The sequence below is a fragment of the Mauremys mutica genome, chromosome 1 (genome assembly GCF_020497125.1).
Source record: "Mauremys mutica isolate MM-2020 ecotype Southern chromosome 1, ASM2049712v1, whole genome shotgun sequence".
In the NCBI taxonomy this organism is placed as follows: Eukaryota; Metazoa; Chordata; order Testudines; family Geoemydidae; genus Mauremys; species Mauremys mutica.
Genome location: NC_059072.1, coordinates 66,921,179 through 66,943,016, shown reverse-complemented (window position 1 = coordinate 66,943,016; position 21,838 = coordinate 66,921,179). Strand labels below are relative to the sequence as shown.

Genomic DNA, 21,838 nt, shown 5'->3' with positions numbered 1-21,838 from the left:
CCCCGCCTCCCCAACCAGCAGGCAACATCAAAGTTTATTATATTTCCTTTCACATGTAATTATATAAGATGAAATAGTATACTGGGGATACTCTTACAATTATTAGATCTGTCCTGATTAAAAACATTGTGGTAGAAGAATTAGTCTGTAAAAAAAGTTCAGTCTTCCTTGGGGTGCCTCTGTACATTTCTCCAGCTTCACTATAAAGATGAGGCAGTATTTCCAAGTACCAGAATGGTCACAGATTCAAAAGTTTTCTTGAGAAAAAGTTAGTATTATCCTTGCTAGCCACAGAGTGTATGATAGTTACTTTGGAAAGTCCTGCTGCAAAACAATCAGGCAAAGACTTTATTGAAAATTATGAAGTCAGATAATGCATTTAAAAACAGGAATTGTAAAGTAGACATAAGATAAGTACTAAATACAATTAAAATGTAAATTTATTAAGACATTTTTGTAGCATTGTGCATACTATGCTGAAGGGAAAAAGGAGTTAGGACGTCAGCAACATTAGGAAGCTAGATACCATGTGAAAAATCCAGCAAGTAGTTTTATATACAGTGAAGGAATGGTCCTTCATTTGAGAGTAAGGAGACATGGGGGCTGAGCGAATTTGTTGGTGCAAGGCTAAAAGAGTAATTGGTATTAATTTCCAAGATAAATGGAAAAGCAGAATCCAACTTCAGGTTGTATTCTGTAGGGTTGGTGCCTTCTTACATGTTAGTTAAAAGGGGGTGATCCATACTGATAGAGGAGTTCTTCTTGAACTAATGGTGGCTGCAATGTTCACTGCTAAAGGTAGAGGTAACTGATTGGCCCAGAGCCTATTAAAGGAAATTCTAAAGTGCTATAAAGACTGTCCCAGTCTTGAAAGATTCAATTAGAAACCTGTTGTAGCCTGGATGCTGCAATTGCCTAGGGAAAGGATTGTTTTAACTCTGAGGCAGGAAAAGTGTGGCAAATAAAAATATGGTATAGATTTGATTTTAACTACTGAATTATATATAATCAGAGTAGCACTTAACCATGCAAAACTAAGTTAATAATCGGAAAAGCTAAGATACATCAAAACTTATGCAGGTAGGGACTCAAGTCAAGAAATGCTAGAGTTAAAATACAATGCGCATCCTCAATTTTTTGCACACATACATTACACTAGTTATGATTGCAAGCTATTTCTGAAATATAAACGTGACTCTAGAGTCTAACTACATGATCACAGATTACTGTAATGCATATCTCACAAGGAAGCAGAGTTGTTTCAATTTACACTTAGGTAATTCATTACTTAAAAATGCGGAACTACGTAACCTCAACATTGCATTAGTATAGTTTTTCCAATTAATTTTTTTGGTCTTTTCAAGGGGAAAAAAAATCCTAGCTAGGAACATCTCTCTAAATACATTAATATAAATATTACAAAGTTCACTATTGCATGTTTAATACATAGGTTTTGAACTATCACTTTTCTTCCAGCCAAGTAAAAGTGCTAGTTTTAAACGTAAAGCATTTTTTGTGTAACCTTGTCAACGGAAGTGGAGTTCATTTTAAACATCAGGAAAAGTTTTAAAATTCACTCTGACATGCAACTGCCAATTTACTAGTAATATAAGTAAAAGATTTAGCATATAAACAGTAAGGGTACAAACTGTAGCAAGAAAAATCTAGGATATTTGCAACTAAGCGACACCTTCAAGAGAGTATGCAATGTTGTTGTAGCTATGTCAGTCCCAGGATATTAGAGAGACAAGATGGGTGAGGTCATCTTTTATTGGACCAACAACTTCTGTTAGACAAACAAGCTTTTGAGCTACACAGTGCTGTTCCAAGGTACCACAGAGTGCCAAAGCTAAATACAAGGTAGAACAGATATTCTAGGGGACCATTCACCTTGAACTATGTCATTATTACATTGAACAGTAAGTCAAGTCTTTAGATACTATAGCAAAAGTTCATTGCTACATTATCAACGACTGACAAAGAAACTTGAACAGGGAACTGCTATCCACATAAATAAGAAAATTATAGATCCTGATAGTCTGCATACTATTTCATGCATAAAAGTATAGGACCAGCTAAATGCACCTCAAGTTGAAGAACTATCTTATAAAGAACTGTACTTTAAATAATAAGTGAATATGGTTGGTGAGAAAGATGAAACATCTCACTGAATATTAAATTAACTGCTACTATTGCTAATCCTAATGGAAAACTTCCACTTAAAAATGGATAATAGTAAACTTGCAACAGACAATGACATCAAAGTTGTATTCTTTACTTTTAAGTCTTGTACACTCTAGTTGAGAACCTAAAGCTATGAACAAAGCAAGACACAGCTACCTGAACTTTGCCTTAGAAACCACTCACACCATATGAGTAAACAGAATGATGGAAATCTATAGTTTCATGAAGCCAGCATGTATGTAGTTTATATAGCAATATTCAGCGTGATTTCTTTCCTTCTGGCTGAAGCTGCTATATATGCCTATGGAAATATTACAATATAAAACTACCATGCAGTTAAATGCAGCTGGAAGTGAGCTATCCCAAGGAAGCCTTTGAATTTCACAGGATTGTTCTGCCAAACAAAAGTGAGTTACATATTGGGTAACTACAAGCAGAGTTCTGAAAGGTGATCAACATCTCTCATAGTACGGAACTGCTGCTACTAAGCCCACAGTTGTTTATGCAACACACTGAAAAAAAACCACTAACAAAATAGTTTCCAAGAAAATTTTAAAAAGTTAAAAATTATGAAATCCAAGATGCCTGCTAATATGATAAAATGTTTTCCCTGTATAAAGTGTGGCATAAAGCTTTTCATAATCATTTTAGTTCAAGTGGTCCATTATGACCTTTCTAAATATGAACATGGTATAACCCAGTGCAGTTAACTTCCCTCCTGACCTCCAAAATGATTATTTGTATTATAGTACCACCTACAGAACACCAAGATGGGAGAGCCTCTGTGCTTGGTACCATACAAAATGTAGAAGAAGAAACAGTCTATTCCTACACACACAACAACAAAATACATCTAGGAGAGAGGGAACATTCGTCATTTTTATAGTTCTTTTCATCCCAAAAATGTAAAGAGAGAGGACCAAAACAACTTTCAGGCACATTCCAGAAAGAATCGTTCTCAACCCTGTCTGTCTTCAACACCAGTTCAGCTGTACTTTTAGCTAGAAGGTGGATTAACTTGTTAGTGCAGGCAAAGCTCCAATGGAAAGACAACTTTAAAACACTGACCCTTTACAACAGCAGACACTGTCATCAATGCATCTAGGCTTGGTTGTCTATACCCAGTTCTTTCTGGAAATGTCACAATGTTGCTGTAGCGCCACACTAGTGCACTGCAGCTTCACTAAAACAATAGAAGGAACATTAGTGTAGACTACTAGCTGCTGGCATTTTTACCACTGTGTTGTCTAGAGCTGCTCTAAGCATTATATAACAGTTTATCCACTAATACAGTCACCATCAGCACCAGTGAGATATTTTTTTCTTTAAGGGTAGACAAAACCCTGCAGTTCCTTTCTTCAATCCACTCCCAAAGTTTTACTTGCTCATGTTCTGAGAAAAAAAATGTTGGCTATATGTGCACAACTTAATATTGCAAATTTGCTAGATCATTTTGCAATTAGCGAAGCTTACTCTATACATTTCCTACCTTTTCTACTCTGTTACTTTCTTACTATCCAAGTTCCAGCCAATAAATCTTTTGATATCAATTTCACAGCCCTTCCCCACCCATATCGCTCCAATTTTTTTAAACTTTGGATAGGTATGTACTACTTGAACTTACATAATTTATTCTCGATTTACATCTTCCATTGCAATTCCAATTATCACTTTCAGCTCACCTAATTCCTCAGTCTCACCTACTCTACTAACCTACACTTTCCCTTTTATCTGCATCAATCTCTTCTGTTTTGCTTCCTTTTATGCCTCATAACCCTCTGTAAACTGGCAGCTAAAATGTTTTCTCTGTTATTTACCCAGATAAATTATCTCTACAAAACATGCTCAATATGGAGCAGTGGAAGTCTCCACAAGTAGAGTGGTGGTGCAACCTTGTAATTTTAAATCCAATTTTCAATTCCCCCAAATGACACTTATCTTTCTAAAATTTTGCATGCCAAAACTGACACCAGGATACAACTTTTTCTGCAGAGTCTGATGAAAGTTAGACAAAAAAGGTAAAATTTTCACAAGGGCCTTCAGACTGGTCTACACTAGAAAATTAGGTCAGCATAAAAATCCACACTCCTGAGCAGCTCTGTAAAGCTGACCTAAAGGCTTGTGTTCATGCACAGCAGTATAGCTGTGCCACTGTAGCACTTTAGTGAAGATGCTCCTAAGCAGACGGGAAAGCGTCTTCCGTCAGTGTAATTAATTCACCTCCCCAAGAGGTGGTAGCTATGTCACCAGCTCTCCAGCCAACATAGTGCTGTCTACGGGGGGGATAGCTCAGTGGTTTGAGCATTAGCCTGCTAAACCTAGGGTTGCGAGTTCAATCCTTGAGAGGGCCATTTAGGGATCTGGGGCAAAAATCTGTCAGGGACACTACTTGGTCCTGCTGTGAAGGCAGGGGACTGGACTCGATGATCTTTCAAGGTCCCTTCCAGTTCTACACCTCTATGATACAACTACATCACTCGGGGGTCAGGATTTTTCACACCCCTGAGCAACGTAGTTATACTGACATAGGTCTGTAATGTAGATCTGGCCTAAGTCCCTGTGCAGGCAGAAGAATTCTTTTGTTGCCCTAGCTACCACTTCACAAGGAGGTAGATTATCTAAACCAATGGGAGAACCCTTCCCATTAGTGCAGGTGATATCTACACTGAAGCGCTACAGCGATGTAGCTGTAATATTTTAAGTGTAGCCAAGTCCTAAGTGACTTAGAAGCTTATGGGTATGTGTACACTAATGAGACTATACCGGCACAGCTATGTCAATGTAGCTATGCTGACATAACCCCTTAGACACAGTCTAAGCCAAAGGAAAGGATTTTTCTGTTGGTGTAGGATCACCATTTCCCGAAACAAAGTTAGCTACATCAACGGAAGCATTCTTCCATAGACGAATCTACAATGGGGGTTACGTGAGCATAGCTGTGACAGTCAGGTGTGTGGCTTTTTCACACCCCGACCAAAGTAGCAATGTGAACCTAACTTTTACGTGTAGACCAATTCTAAATTCCATTTTCAAAGTGCAACCCAGGTCATGTAATCTTATAGGATTTGTTTACGCTATAGAAGCACACCTACAGGATGACACCTGTGCCTTTGTAGCACCATAGTGTAGACACTTCCTACAGTGAAAGAAGATTTTCCAAGCACTGTAGTTAATCCACCCCATAGAGGCAGGTTGCTAGGTTAATAGAAGAATGCTTCTGTTGATCTAGTGGTGTTTATAATGTGGCTTATGTCGACTTAACTATGTGTATCGGAGGTGTGAATTTTTCACATCTCTGAGTGATGTAGCTAGGTCAACTTAAGTTTTAGGAGTCATTTCTGAAAAAGGGACTGATGCACTTCTGAAAATGTAACCTAAAATGTTTTAAAGTTATGATGCTCTGAAAATGATACTGTAGTCTACTTAAAGTTTATTCTAACACTTCTGGTCTTATCTCTATAAAAGTGGAATAGCCTAGAAATGAAGATTTTTTGAAGGTCTTGTCAATAAGCGCTTTTAAGTTTTTTAAATAAGTTACTTTCAGGGAGGTTATGAAAATTTATAGAATTGGTTTTAAGTATTTGAAGAGCAACTTTTATTATAGATAGTAACACCTAAAAATGGGTCAATCGTTTCCAACAGCTATTAGGGAAAAACAGCTTTTGATAATGTTAAAAAAATATTCTTACAACTGTTTCATTGAGAAACTTTAGCACATCCATGCTTTGGAGCAGGGACCTGAAATCTGGCAGGTTGTCTCCTTGACAGGAGTATGGCTTTTGTCATCCTTGTGAAAACTCACCCATATTGGGCCAAGTGATAAGCTTCTGAAGATTCACTCTTATCAGATGCTGTGGAGAGAATTTGACAGCTAAATTCTACAAAACCATCTGTACCCAAGCATACTCCATCCCCAAACAGGTCCTGCTTGTGGATGGACTGCACATGAGGCATTCCTACAGAACAAGTGAACATGTTCCATCCTAGGGCAGCTGCAGCTGAGGATGAGTCCTGAAATTGTTCCTCCTATCAGCCAATTCCCACTGTAGTGCTGGGCACCAGAACTGAGAGCATGGAACCTAATTCTCTTGTGCTTCCCCTTGCTGGCACCCAGGCAGTATGGAGGAAGCATCTTGATTTGAATGCACAGGAGTGAGGAACCACCGTCAGGAGCAGAGTGGGACAGGAGCTGTGGAAGGGGAAAAATAGAAGCAAAAGGGTGGAAAGGTGAACAGGGGCAAGGATCTGGGGGGAATAGCAGTAAAAGGGGACAGGGACAAAAGAATCTAACCACTAGAGACAACTCCCTTCCTGAACCTATTCTTGGATCTCAACATTCCTTTGCTGTCTAGCAAGCAGCTGTGAAACCTGGAAAAGTGTGTCTCCATCCCCCTCTAGTGGGCAGGTCCACAAAATAGCCTTCTAATACTAACAGTGACTCCATCCACTCCAGTGGTAGAGGACTGTATTGTAGATCTAAAGGTGCCAACCCTGCTGATGATCCATTCAGGGGAGAGGGGAGTGCGAATATAGTTGCACATGACAGAATTTCTGTATTTTCAAAGTTAAAGGTTTTTTAAAATGTAGGAAATTACACCCCAAAAACTAAGTTAAAAGCATGTTAATGTTGCAAAGTCAAACACTGAAAAATGCTGAACATTCAACTTCAACTGTGGGCAAGGGGAGCTCTGCTCTGAATATAAAGTGTTGTAAAACACTAAGTAAGGCTTCTCAAATACAGGACACAAAGTTTAGTTGACACTTCGGGCTTTAATCTCTACTCTTCACTTTCCCATCTGTAAAATGGGGACGATACCTTACAGAGGTGTTATGAAAATACATCTTTACAAGATTAATGAATTTACGATATTACTGAGAACATCCTAGAAAACCTCATGAGGAAATTATTAATTTTGCAATCAATGCAAGCTTTGGATGTTGTGCAGTAAATAATGCATGGGGCTATACATCAAACCATGAAGATAAAAAGAAATATTGAATAACTACCCATTCAATGAACAGGACCCATCCCATGCACTGAATGAAACAAGGTAGTATGAAAAAAATAGCATACAATCATGTAATTAGACACCATATCATAGAGCATATACAAAAGAGGGCTGGATTTAAGGTTTCATGGGGAATCTTAATTCTGGCATTTCCTAACTTTTAGTGCTTTGTCTTTGTAACATTAATGTTCTTTTAACAATTTTTTTAATTAACAGAATATAAACATTTAAATGTTTATAAACTGGCTTTTCCACTGGGGGTTTAAAGACCAGAGGGAAGTGTGGGAAGGGGTATGGAATGGGAGCACAGAGAGAGAGCGAGAGAGAATGAGTAGAGGAACAAGAGAGACATGGAAAGATAGCAGAAAGCCCTCTGAGTAAAGACACCAGACACTGGCATGGAGCAGGAGAGACGGACAAACAAGTAAAAAAGGTACAAGAGAAGCCAGAAGATTATAGAAGGGGCACAGAACAGGGGTACAGGGAGCCTGAGGAAAATGCACACTGGATAAGAAGTTTTGCATCTGGATAAAGACCACCTTGTCTTCTCTACCATTCACACTACGCGCAATATCCAATACAGTTGAACTCCCAGCATCATATGCATTCACCACCTATGCACTTACTAATATCTGGAATGGAGTCCTGCTCTGGTAAGCCTCATAAGATCCGTTGGAGCACAGCGCCCCTCCTGAAGATCTTATACACCAACACAATTTAAAATCTTTGGCAAATCTTTTAAAATTAAAAATATTTCTTAACAAAAACTTTAGGAATTAAGATTGCAAGTATGCTTCAGAGTCCAACACAACCAAAATAGTTACACTTTTTTAAATGTAAATTGTTATTAAAAAAAATTAGGAAGGATTGAAATGAATTGTTAATGGATAGTGAATGCTGAAGACAGGGCCGCCCAGAGGGGGGGGCAAGAGGGGCAATTTGCCCCAGGCCCCGAGCCCCACGGGGGCCCCCACCAGAGTTTTTCGGGGCCCCTGGAGCGGGGTCCCTCACTCGCTCCGGGGGGCCCGGCAAACTCTTGGGCGGGGCTGGGTGCAGGAGCTTCTGCCGCTCCCAGTCTTCGCCAGCGGGGGGTCCTTCCGCTCCGGGGCGCAAGGACCCCCCCGCTGGCGAATTACCGCCGAAGACGGAGCGGGACCCGCCGCCGAAGCGCAGCCCGGTCTTCGGCGGTAATTTGGCGGCGGGGGGGCCTTCCGTTCCGGGACCCGCCGCCGAAGTGCCCCAAAGACCCGCGGCGGGGCCCCCCCTCCGCCGAATTACCGCCGAAGACCGGGCTGCGCTTCGGCGGTAATTCGGTGGCGGGGGGAGGAGGGGCCCGCCGCGGGTCTTCGGGGCACTTCGGCGGCGGGTCCCGGAACGGAAGGGCCCCCCGCTGCCGAAGACCCCGGGCCCCCGGAATCCTCTGGGCGGCCCTGGCTGAAGACCCATGTAGCATTATCAGTGGCCACTCAAATTTAATATTACCTCCTCTTAAAATTTGTATACTTATGTAAAAGTCAAAAGAAGTTACTAGGAGATCATAAAGTCCCATTTCCTATTCAAGGGACCCATTTCCAATAATATCCTAGTAATTTGTTATTTTCATCTTTGCAAATTTTATGGAGACAATGTTAAATTTGAGTGGGCAATGCAGGTCAGATTGTTAGTGAGAGGTAGAAGTATATGGCAGTGAGGAACTAGCTGGATCTCCACACTGAAAGCATTCTCCTACGAAATCCATCCTAACGGCAGCAAATGGAAGACATTAGGTGCACTCTGAAATGTGATTCATTATCTCACTCAGATATAAGGGTAGTGAGAAGGCTCTCCAGAGCAAGAGGACCGAAAGACCAGTCTGAAAGTAGTAATAGCCTGGGGAAAAGACTTCAAACGAACATTGTTATTGTTAATAAGTCAAACTACATGAAGGTAGTAATTTTTTACTCTATACAGCATATGAACTGTGTTTTAGAATTGTGTGTGTGTGCGTGTGTGTGTTATGTCTGTCCATACTTAACAATACTAAAGCAGAAAGTTTTAAAATGGTATTTTTTAAAATATTCATAATGGGTCTATTTGTTTGCAAGACAAAAGCTAAGCTCGTTTCAATTTTATTTGTAATCCTTTTGTCTCTTGTGTACTGTGTAAAATGTGATTGTTTTCCTCCCTCCCCAATTTAAAAATATTTATGTCCCAGTAATTACTCGAGATAATACATTCCCAACCAAAAGAACTATGACAAAATATAATCATGTGACTACATTATGACTGAAAACAAATGGACATTTAACAATATAATTCATAAAACACATAAAACACACTCATAACACAAAACCTGAACGATGATTTAATAATTCTATTAAATGTAGTTAGTGGAAATAAAAATAACTGCTTTCCATAAAAGTGAAAGAAAAAAAATTAAGATCTTGGTAATGGCTACCATCAGTAGTCGTATTTTTCTTTAATTGTATGTAAAAAGTAAAGATTAAAAATTATGCTGATTACATTTAGTTATCTTTGTATTAATCAATATATTTCAACTAAAAAAAAATGTGTACACTGAATAGGTGAAGTAATACAATAGACGTGACTACATCCCTTAGCTGTTCATTTCTAGGACTTTGCACTTGCAATTTTTTTGACGCAAAATTATTCAACATAATAATACATTTTCTGGGTATTAACTTGACTCCAGTTACACATGCGTTCAAACTTTCCTCGGTAATATTTTGTTTACTAATCAATTAATAGGTTGTGTTTCACAAGACTCTCTCAATAGCCCAATTTTGCTACCACCAATGCTAGAGATAAAGAGTGTGCATTAGTTGCCAACACTTCAATCACTGTTACCCAGTCCTGCTCAAAGCAGGTCAAGATAACATAATGATTAAAATGCCAGCAGCCACCAGTGCCTTCTCTACACTAGAATTTACTCCAGCAGATAGAGCTGCACCAACGGTAGCCACAGCGGCAAAAGTTTAAGAAAAGATCTAATGAAGGTAAGACATAAAAGGCATATTGTTGTAATTCAATATAATTGCTTCATTGTATTTTTACACCCAAAAAATACCTTGATCTATTCAAACTATTAATGTTATATCTGTGCTGAGTTGCTTATATTATATACTCCTTAAAAAGGTGAAGTAACAACAAAATCTGGCAAAGATACAGATACACTTTTATTGTCAAAGCATCTTCAACATTTCATTTTTCCTATAAAAATGAAACATTAACGGACACTCTAGGGACTGCTAGAAAGATCCCGACTATTTCAATTGCCTGGCTAGTACAATCACCAATAAAACATCTAAGAAATCCCTTATATAGCTGAAGATAACAGTACAAAGAAGTTTCACTGAGTGTTTTTATAAATCTTTCTTCATGACTACAGGTTTGCTTGCTAATTCATTTTGCTTTAAGATGCATTGGTCTGCAAACTTCTTCAGGACAATGGCATTAATATATATATAAAAAAATAATTCAGTGTTCGAGAAAAAGCAGGAAAGAAGTCAAAATATACAAAAATGATTTTAAAATTCATCTTGAAAACATACATATAATGAAGAATTTATGCCCTATTAAACATTAGCTCACACTTGTTTTTATAAGGATAGTGGAAGAAATAGAGATGATAGAGAGGCTAAAATAGAGGAGACACTCTTCCTAGTATTTAAGAGTACTCCAGATCTTTGAGACCAGCTGCAACTGCACAGCAGGGAAGCAAAGTCTGTCTCTACACTGTACAGTTAAATTAGGTGATTGGCATCTGAATCTGGGCACCTGGATTAGCCTAGCCCAGTGTCTGTACCATTAGTGTGTATCAACTGCAAATCCCGATCCTTGTTACTGCTCCTCACTGTTTCTGCATTCACCTTGTGAGCATGTCTGGGGCATGTCCATGGTTCTTTCTGCTGAGACACTAGGATTCTAGAGACCGTCACTGTAAAGAGGGCAAATTGCAGCCCAAATTAACGTGGAGAATGGTTCTAATCGACACCCTGAACCAGGTAATCTAGCCTGGTTTTAAAACAGGCCAGGGGGTTGTCTGTATATGGTGGAGGTAGGGAAGAGGTTGGGGAGGAAGAGGGGATGTTAAGGCTAAAATCCATGTAAGGAGCCCAGGTTGACTGGCAGTGTAGATACTCCCTATGGGTATGTCTACACTGGAATTAAACATCCACAGTTGGCCCATGTCAGCTGATTTGGGTTTGCGAGTTTCAGGCTGAGGGGCTATAAAACTGCAGCGTAGACGTCCGAGCTCTGGGACCCTTCCCCCACATGGCTCCAGCTCAAGCCTGGACATCTACACAGCAGTTTAATAGCCCTGCAGCCCAAGACCCAAAAGCCCACGTCAGCTGACAGGGGCCAGCTGTGGATGTTTAATAGTGGTGCAGACATGAGTACTGTATATTCTAAACACTACTCTTTTCATACTGCAAAGTCAAAGTTACACTGCTCCAACCCTCAAGTTCTTTTTTCTTTGTTTTATTTTGACTCTGTGATCCCATAAATGAGATATATGATGCACTCCATCACTTAATACAGCGATAAACTGCTAAACCCTTAGGTTAATTCAGTGGCACGCGCCGGGGCATTTATGTGCATCTGCCTAGTGCCCAGGAGGGGAGAGAAGCCGCAGCCCCATGCCTGCTGGAGACAGAGTACTCCGGGGCTGCAGGCGCCAACGTTCTCTGTCCCCAGCAGGCGCGGGGCCGCAGCTTCTCCGGGGCTGCAGGCGCCGGTGTTCTCGGTCCCTGGCAGGTGCGGGGCCGTGGCTTAAGCCAGAGAGAAGCTGTGGCCCCGCACCTGCCGGGGACAGAGAACTCCGGGGATGCAGGCTTCATTCTATGTTAAAGTAAGAATAATAAATATATTTGGACCAGCAGTTCAACAATGTTTTACTTTTTTAAACTAAATAAGATGAAAACTGTTTATGATATTTATTTTGTAAAAACTCCTTAATTTTTCTTACAGGTAGATAAAAAAAGAGCAAATTCACATGGTAAGGTGAAAGAGTAATTGCTGAATAATTTAATTAATACCTTTTACATGTACAATTACCCTTTTTATCTTATGGATTCATATATTATGTAATATTAAATATGATGTTTTTCATATTATTTAATGTACAAATACAAAATAAACCTTGAAAAATTGTTGGTGCCTGCCACACACTTCTGAAAACATGAATGTGCCACAAAAAGGTTGAGGACCACTGGGTTAATTCATAACTTATAACTGAGCAGTAGCACACAAAGCAAGTAATTGGGAATATCATGTCAAAGATATTCTCAGAGTGCCAGTAAGAGCACTGCTATAAGCACAGAAAAGCCAAAACTCTTAAGTATAATTTGGCCATGAATTTTCCCTGAAGCTGGGTTTAAAATATACAAAACTTTTATATTAAACAATTCTGGTTTGCTAAGCCATAACAGGAAAGTTACACTTATCAAATTACTCTCCTTCTCCCCTCATCTACAACATATACCCTACACCTATAAAACTATTATATAGAAATGTCAAGGAATTTATTTTTATTGTACAGCTCATCTTCTCTATGGAAAATTATGTCTACCATACCTGTAGTGCACATACCTGTAAACAGAAATACACTGTATTTTTTAAACTGCAGGAGCAGGTCCGAATGTGCAACACAATACTTTCAAACTACTGGTCTTCTTAGACTTTCCCAGAATGTTACTGCAGAATTTTGAATATGGAAACAGCAACTCATCTAATAGTATAGATAAAGCATTCGGTATTTATAAAATGCAGTTTATATTTGTTAATAGAGGAAATGAGGAAATAATTACAAACACATCCTACACTATATTTTTAATTGTAGTATGCTTCCTAGCACAGGGAGCAATACAAAAAGAAAATCAGCAATAATAAATTACAGAACACAGACTATGATCAACTATTACTTTAGAAGAACATTCTAGAAAATTCAGTGTTGCACTGGATATGTTGCAAAGCCAAGGACAGTTACACTGATGTATGCAAAGCACAGTTGCCCAAGATTATTAATGGAGATCTTCACCTTCCTCTTCAACATCTGGAAGAGGATACTGACAAAAATAGCATACTAGATTAAGGTTAGAGTTGTGTTTCTACCCAGGTCCCTGATACTAGAATTTTTGAGAGATTTCAGCATTGGAATATCCTATTCTGACAGACAAGATTCTGAAGTTTCCAGAAGCCATTAAGAACAGTTTCCTCCTGATACATGTAATTAAGAAAGTTGTTTTGGTTTCACAAAGAGAGTTAGTTTGAGTCCTTTTTTTAAAAAATGATTGCTCCGTCTTCTAGCTCAGCTTTACACTGTTCACACTGCAGTGTGAACCTACCATGCAATTCCAGGAAAAGGTTGAATTCTGCACTCCCTTGCCATCTAATATTTTCTCTATTCTTTGAATTTTTACCCAATTTAAAACCACCCCAGCTAATTTCAAGCTTGTGTGTCATGGTAGGAAAAAATGGCAAAACTCTCATATGAATCCATCAACATTACTCCTATGTTTATTACAGATGGGTTAGACACACAACACTCAATACCTTCACAGCAAGTTAAATAGTCCATGAAACAGATTCTGCTTTTAGCAGAGATTCTAGCATCTGTATGCTTCAGAACTTGCAGCTTGGGTAATTCACCGCAAACTCTTTGCCAAGGATGGCTACTGTGTGACCTGTGGAATAAGCTCAACCACAGAGCTCTTACTATACTTAAAAAAACCCAAAACATCCCCCTCCCACACATTCAGCGGCTACAGAGCCCAGCAAACACTGTTCCACTTTAAGCCCAGCAGGTACTGAGTTGGCTCAAAATAGAGCACTGCATGCTGGGAAATATACGCACTGACTATGTCTCAATAATTAAGATGGAAATGTCCTCAGTGAGTCATTTCATGCAAGAGTGCCAGATGGGTCAAAATTTGGGCATCCCTGCTCTCAAGACACATGCCGTTATAAAAATTACTTAAGGCTCACCAAAAAACGGGTTCCTAAAGATGGGCTTTTAGGTTTTGATTTGAATGGGAGCTGCTAGAATCAGTGAAAGTCAAGTTAGGCTCCTAAATAAGTGACCTTAGGCACTTTTTTTTTTTTTTTTAAATCTTGACCAATAAAAATAACTTGTGAATATACAAGCTGTTATAGTTAAATAATAGATATGAATGGTAGGTAATATTTTTATATTTTTCTATTAAAATTTTATTACTGGATGTAAAGACATCAGATCTTGCATGTGACTAGGCCAAAAAATAAATATGGTGATGCATCTGGAATTCTTCATAAACTTTGAAAAGCTTCACTATCATTAAAAGTATATGAATTTTAAGAAAACAATATAAAGATGAAGAAACAACACGACACTGCTACATAGTTAACTGATGTCTTAAGTGTTACAAATTACAGATGAACTGAAAAAAACAAAATGGTATTAAGCACAGGTATGCATGCTCAATCCCCACACTAACTAGGATGTGGATGCACTCAGAAGAGCATTACATTTTAACTAACCTTTTAAAAAACTATTTTGCCCATTCAAGAAATTCTTGCAGTATTTTCTGGTTCACTTAAGGAAGACCAGAATTTATCAGACATTTGAAATAGCCTTTCAACCCATGAAACGCGTTTAGTACATGCCAGAATAGTGTATTCTGGGATACCTTAAGTGAAGTGCCAGGATAATTTCCTAGAGGGAACAAAAAGAACATTTAAAAAAATTAAAACGCAAGTTCTCCACCAACAGCCTCCACATCATAACAGAGGATTAGCATAAAAACTGCTTACTTCAGTTTTCATTTTTACCTTTGACCAATAAAATATGAGATGAGAGTTTAATTTGATGCATGGTGGTTAAAACTTAATCAGCCACGTTTGGGAAAGTATACTTCTCAGAAGCCCGAGTGTACAAAGTGAACTTACTTTATAAAGTAAACATATTACAATTCCAATATAAGTAATCATTTTACTCTATGACCATAACTAAAATTACCTGGTGCTTATTCAAATATGTCCATTATTCAGGTAAGTAAAAGGAACAAGGTGGTATTGTAAGATATGTTTAGAACAGTGGTTTTAAATCTTTTTTCATTTGTGGACCCCTAAAAAATTTTCAAATGGAGGTGCAGACCCCTTTGAAAATCTTAGACACAGTCTGCGAACCCACAGGGGTCCATGGACCAGAGACTGAAAACCACTGGTTTAGAAGCATTAATAATGAACTTTTCATTTCAGTATATGAATGAAACAGAATGGCCATGTATATAAAATAATTGGTTTCAAGATATGGATGGTTAAACTCTGAATTTGTAGGAAGTTTCTTTAGTAAACATTTTCCTAATATTGTTCAATTTGCACACATTGCCATTTCTTTATCTGTCAGATTTCTATCTTAGGGGTTTTATACTGCTGCCCATCCCCATCGCACCTGACTGCCTTCCACATAAAATCAATAGCAAAGTCCCTAGTGAGCTTTCAGCATCTATTTGTCATATAAAACTGTTTATACTGTTCTCTTCTGACTCTAATGAAACAGTGTTTTCCTATTTTCAGTCTATACAATTTATATGAAGTGGAAGTACACTCTTTGTAACTATTTCTGGATGTGCATCTTTTACATTGTACTTGTAAAAAGTGTTCTCTCACATATTAAGAGCTACCACACAATTAAAACAATGAAAAGGAAAGTGCACCAACCTTGTTCCTATTACTTTACTGACTATGGATCTTATTTGAATATGCACTTGGTAACTAGCCATTCTGTGGAATTACTTGTAATTTGTGAGAAAACATTTTTTTACAACTACAACGTAAACAGCTACAAAGGAAGAAATTAGTTACAAGGAAATATTTCCCATTTCATATAATATATTAATTGTATTGACTGAAAAGGGGGAACACTAATTAATTAGAAGAACATTTTGAATAGCTGCAAGTGACAAGTAGATGCAGAAACTTGACAAAGAAATGACATTATGCACAATTTGGACAGCATTAGGAAAACTTCTTTACCAAGGAATGACCTACAAATTCAGACTAACAGTCCATATCTTGAAATAAACTCAGTTGCTGTACATAATTACCGGTAGTTATTCTATTTCAACCAGATACTTAAGTGAAAAACTCCTTGTTAATGGTTCCAAACAAATATGCATATTTATATTGCAATAGAAAGTGTTTTAGCAACACTACTACAAAACAACCAGGTGCAAACAGAACTGTTACCTACTGACAGTGTACAAGACAGTTTTTTAAGTGCTAGTTTTCAACTGTTACCAATAATTGTAAATCGTAAACTAATGAAATAATAGTACTATGCATGTCTATAGAACTTTCCATCTGTAAAGCTACGAAGATGGGTAAGTATTACCCCACTATTACACATGGGAAACTGAGGTACAAATTAGTTAAGTGACTTACACAAGGTCACACAACAAGTCAGCAGATGGGTCAGTAATAGAGCTCAGGTTTTCTTACTCCTGTTCCCACGTTCTGGACTACTGCTCCGGCAACCATATTAACATGCAAAGTAATGTTTTCCATTTCACTGATGCAACTTCAGCAAATATAAACCACCAGAAATTTGGGGTGCATTAAAAGAGCAAAGAAAAAAAAACCAAACAACCTCAAAACAAAAACAAACGGAAATGAGAACCTGAAATGAATTTCAAATTAGTTATTCTTGGACTGTTAGAGCAAATAAATCAGCAAAGGGAAGTGACTGAAAAGATCACAACGCTTAATTATTTTAAAAGTATTCTCAAATAGCTTAGCCCCAAATTTTAACTTATAAATATAATCTGGTGGGCAAGGCCCTATGGATTTTTCCATTTTTAAGTCTCCCAATCCGTGATTGTGAAATTAAACAACACACCTAACCAGATGGCAGAAGAGGTGAAGTTTAAGTAAAAATCTTATTTTCAAAGAACCACTGATAAGTAATGAAAAAAACAACCAGGGAGCTAATTATACTCCACAGAAATAAGGGGGCAGGGGGAAAGAACAGAAGGGAAACATTTACAAAATGGAAAACAAAAAATGATAGGCTCTTTGGGCCAGAGATCATCTTTTTGTTCTTTTTGTACAGTGCCAAGTAGTGGGGTCCTGGTCCATGACTTGAGCACATAGGTACTACCATAATACCAGTAACCATCACCACCACATTATTTTCAAGTTTGTAGATGGTATTACAAACAACGAAGAGGTAAAAAACTATGAAAGAAAATGGTGTCCCTCTACTTATGCAGTTGTACATTTTTTTATTTTAAGAGCTGCAGGGTAGGATGTGTACACTCAGTAATGACGTGTAATTTGCACATTGTTACAAGCAGCATAACAGTCTTCAAGCTATCGCCTGATATTCTGTCATCTGTTCTCTCTCTCTACTAAAGCTTGAGACAAGTGCCCATTAAAATTTTTCATGAGAAGCATAGCAGACAGGTCTTCATTAGAAACTTTTGCTGGTAACTTTTGTCAGTTGGGGGCGTGATTTTTTAAGGCATTTCTGTACCAGCAAAAGCTTTATTTTTCACGCAGTTATACCAGCAGAAGGTGCCTTTTCCAGTGTAGGTTACTTCTTTCAGGGAACCTGTCCCAGCAAAAACAATCTTTTGCTAGCTTAAGCTGCATCTACACGAGGAGGATACAGCTATACCGACAAACTTTTCTAGTGTAAATTAGGCATCGTAAGCACTTTTGTCATTGAAATTTTATTTTCAGAGGATACCACCTAGCCTAAGCCTAAAACCTGGCAACCTGTACATCCCTATAATGCATTTTGGGACCCTTCTTTACAAAAAGATTATTAATTTTCTCTTAAATTCAAAAGATATTTTAAGTTGGATTTTACTTCAAAGGCATACAAACAAAATAGTACTTTTATTTCAGCAATACTTAATCTCAAAAATAGTTTACATACAAAATAGTTTACATACAAAATAACTATTAATTCAACATAGACATGGCTTTTTGGATGTCAACTCTCCCTTTTATATTCCCCACAGTAAAGGGTTATAAGCATTTTAAAATAGTCTGTGCAGTAATTTCACTTTTTAAAAAACGCAGATCTTTTAATGTTATAATAAAGCTCATTGATACTAACTCTGATCTATCTAGACAAGATTTTTTTTTAAGTTTTCAGAAAGTCATCAATACATATTTAGATCCCAATTCTGCAAACGCTTATGCAAATTCATAGACTTAAATAAGTCAGAGAGGCTACTTGCACACTTAAAGTTAAGCACACACATAAGCGTTTGCAGGATGAGAGCCATCACTAACAGCCCAATATAGTGCCCTTGATTTTAGTCGTAGTCTTATTTATGGTATAACCTCTACCCAGGAAACTGGAACCAAAACAAGCTAGTCTGAGTCTCTGGATATAGTATATTTGAAACATTAGAAGAGTTTTCAACTACAAATGCATCTGTAAAATTTCATTGACCATTTTATCAAATTCCTGACACTATTTTAAATATATTACGATTCTGACATAAGCTAATAAAGGCCAGAGGATTCAAGCTCAACTTAACTTCAAATTTCTTGGTTTTTGTCAATATGTATCAAACTGTGTTTTCTGCATTAATTATAAAAACGATTGACTAATCTTGTATTTCTGATGATAAACTGCTTTTGTTTGTTTGTTTGTTTCCCTCTTCTCCCCAACAAAATTCAGTTTTGGTTAGACTAGTACATACCACATCACTTGTATATGGGCTTAGGTTGCAGCACTTAACATTTCTCGCTCTGTCTAGACTAATATTTGTTTTGTATATTTCTAAATGTGACAAGTGGTTTACCAACAATTAAAGAAAAAGTAGGAGCTATCATATATTCTTTAATTACCACACAGATCTTCACAAACAAGTAACAGGTTGGATAACAGATTTATTTAAACAGCACTTTAAAACAACAGGGATTCTGCAGTGCTTAAGGCCAGATTCTGTCCTTGAATACTTGTGCACAATTCCTATAGACTTCAGTGAGACTTGCACGTGCATTTTTGACAGAAAAATCTAACTACAATTAGTGTTAGGCTTAATATTTTAGATCAAGTTGGAATGTCTGACGCAGGTTGCTTTCATTTTACCTTTAACAATACATTGTCGATTTAGTGACTGATAGCTACTACTTCAACCCTGAAGGCAGGTAAGTTGAAAAAGTTACAGAATTTTTTAACAGATTAACGTTGAGTGATGTGAAAAGTATATTTTTCAAATACAAAAATGCCTATAAAGATTAAGACTATGATGATACAATGAACTGACGTACAGAATATCCTGCACCATACAAACTGTGTAAAACTGAAGCCTACAAATTCAAGTTTCTGATTTCAGACCTAGTTTCTGATTTCAGATCTAACATCAAGTACCTGCTTAAATGGCACACCTAATTCTTAACATGAGCTAGAGACAAAGGCCAAGATTTTCAAAAGTCAAGAGTGATTTCTGAGACCTCATTTTTTGTCTGCCCAATTGGAGACATCTTAATAGGCCATGTGTCCACCGGAATTCTCCACACAAACAGTTATGATGTTATAAAATAGTGCAGTCCTCAAGAATTGGATCAGGCATGCTTTGATCAAAAATAGACCACACTGAAAAATACTATCATAGAAAAAAAATCAAAGGACATTAGTGCTATGTAAATCCACCCTCAGGTCCAAATAAAGGAATCTTTGCAATGAAAACCTAAATAATTATATTTGATTATTCTGCTCTGCATATGTCTTAATAGTTTGAACTGCATCCATGTTTCCAGAAACCTAATGTCTACTGACTGACATGACAGTAAGTTTGATAAACTTTAAGCTCCCCTATTGCTGAGTTAAGCCCAGCAGCCAATCTCTTCCACCAGATGTTACCGCTATACAGGCCACTATGAATGTTTCGTTCCTTCATGGACTTAAGTCACTCTCCACCCAGGAATCAAATGGGAGAGGCTCTACATTTTATATATGAAATAAAAAGCCAATATAACACCACAGTTTTGGCAGTAAGTTTCTCTAACAACATGGATTTTTTTAAAAAGTAAACGCTGCTGATCCACAATGACATAATTATGTTGTGGGTTTTGGACAGAGTAGTACAAAATATCTGAACTAATGTTATGTGTAACTTGAATTATAATAAAAGTCTAAGTAACAGATGCATCATTTTTTGGTTTGCAAATTTAAGGAATATGTGCACACAGCTACAATTGTAAACACAAGAATTAACTCTCCCTTACTGTATCTGCATGTTCCCATTAGCACAGTGAAAGCTGCTTCAAAGCAGAAACACCAGCAGACACAGGAAGACAAGATATCATCTGACACAGAGACAGCACTCAGAGGAAGTGGTTCAGTTTGCTTCAAGTTTGTTTAACAAACATTTCTGAGGGAGGATCAGAACCTGTTCCGACATCATCTCAGTCTCCCTCAGAAAGGCTGTGGAGAATACACCAAAAAATAATTAACCCTATTTCACCCCCTCTCTTCATCTAGGGGACTCATGTAACAGGCCGCAAGGCCACACTGGTGAACAGCAAAACCCCAGCATCGCCTATGAGGAAAAGCCAGTAGCACCAGAGTCGATGGGTGGCAGATTTTGCTCCATCGGTTTCTTAACCCGGAGCCAAAAGGCACAGGGGAGGGGGGGAAACATTAACACCAACTTATATCCTCACACACCTAAGCCAGCCGAACGTACGATGGGGCTGCAGGGTATCAGGAACCACAACTAGGCCAACGACTTGAGGGAAGAGACACTAGGGCACAGACGGGAGCGGGGAGCGGACATCGCGGGTGGAAGGGGAGGCAGCGGCCACGGCAAGGGGCAGCGAGCGGCGCAGCAGCAGGACGGGAAGCCGGGGCTGTGTGAAGTGCCACAGGCGGCCGCAGAGGATGAAGAGGCCCCAGGGTGCGGGCCCCAGGCTCTGCCGCCTCCCGCAGTGCCGGCCTTTCCCTCCCCGCAGAGCGGGGCTCGGGCGCCGCCGCCGCGGCCAGAAATGGCGGAAGAGGCCGGAGCCGCTGCTTGGGCTGGGCCTAAGGGCTCCGCTCCCGACTCAGACGTTGCGCGTCCCCCCCTCTCTCTCCCTCGGAGACAAAAGCAAACGGAAACCCGGCTGGCTGCGGCCGGGCCCAGGGAGCCCGGAGCCGAGCCCGGGCCGCCGGGGGCCCCACCGCCAGCGCCTGCAGGCCCGGTTGGGAGGCAGCGGGCAGAGCGCGCCGCGGGGAGGGGGCCAGAAAATAATGGGGGCCGAACTCACCGCATGAATTTTCTTGTCCCGCGGATCCAAGATGGCTGAGTATCCAGCACGGAGGATGCTGGGGGAGCGACCTTTACCCTCTGACCCGCCCGCCGCCGCTGCCGCGACCCCGCCGCCGCCCGGCCTGGCAACCGGAACCAGGGCGAGACGGCGAGAGTGGCGCGTCCGGGCCCGGCCCCGCGGCGGAGAGAGCGGCTCGCTCGGCTCCCTCCGCCTCCCGGGGGAGGCTCGGCCCGCGATAGGAGCCGCCGCCGCCGCCTGGCTCCTTCCTCCCCCTCGGGCCAGCCCGGCTCCTGGGCCTCCCTCTCTCCGCGCTTAACCCCGGCGGGAGGCCAGGGCGCTGCTGGGGCAGGGAGCCGGGCCTGGGGCAGGCAGCGGCCTCCCCCGGGGGAGAG

At 39.5% G+C, this 21,838-nt stretch overlaps 1 protein-coding gene across 10 annotated transcripts in view; it reads right to left on the bottom strand.

The window, feature by feature from the left end:
• Positions 1–21,569, bottom strand: part of CNOT2 (CCR4-NOT transcription complex subunit 2) — a 151,530-nt gene extending 129,961 nt beyond the window's left edge. For 3 of the 10 annotated variants that reach the window (XM_044980741.1, XM_044980732.1, XM_044980748.1), the window contains exon 1: positions 21,444–21,568. The gene's annotated coding sequence lies outside the window, so the exon portion shown is untranslated. Of the gene's footprint in view, positions 1–20,865; positions 21,048–21,443 lie in introns of those variants that run through there. The other 7 variants (XM_044980664.1, XM_044980688.1, XM_044980698.1 and 4 more) reach the window with 5 other exon arrangements.
• Between the last annotated feature and the right edge of the window lie 269 nt (positions 21,570–21,838).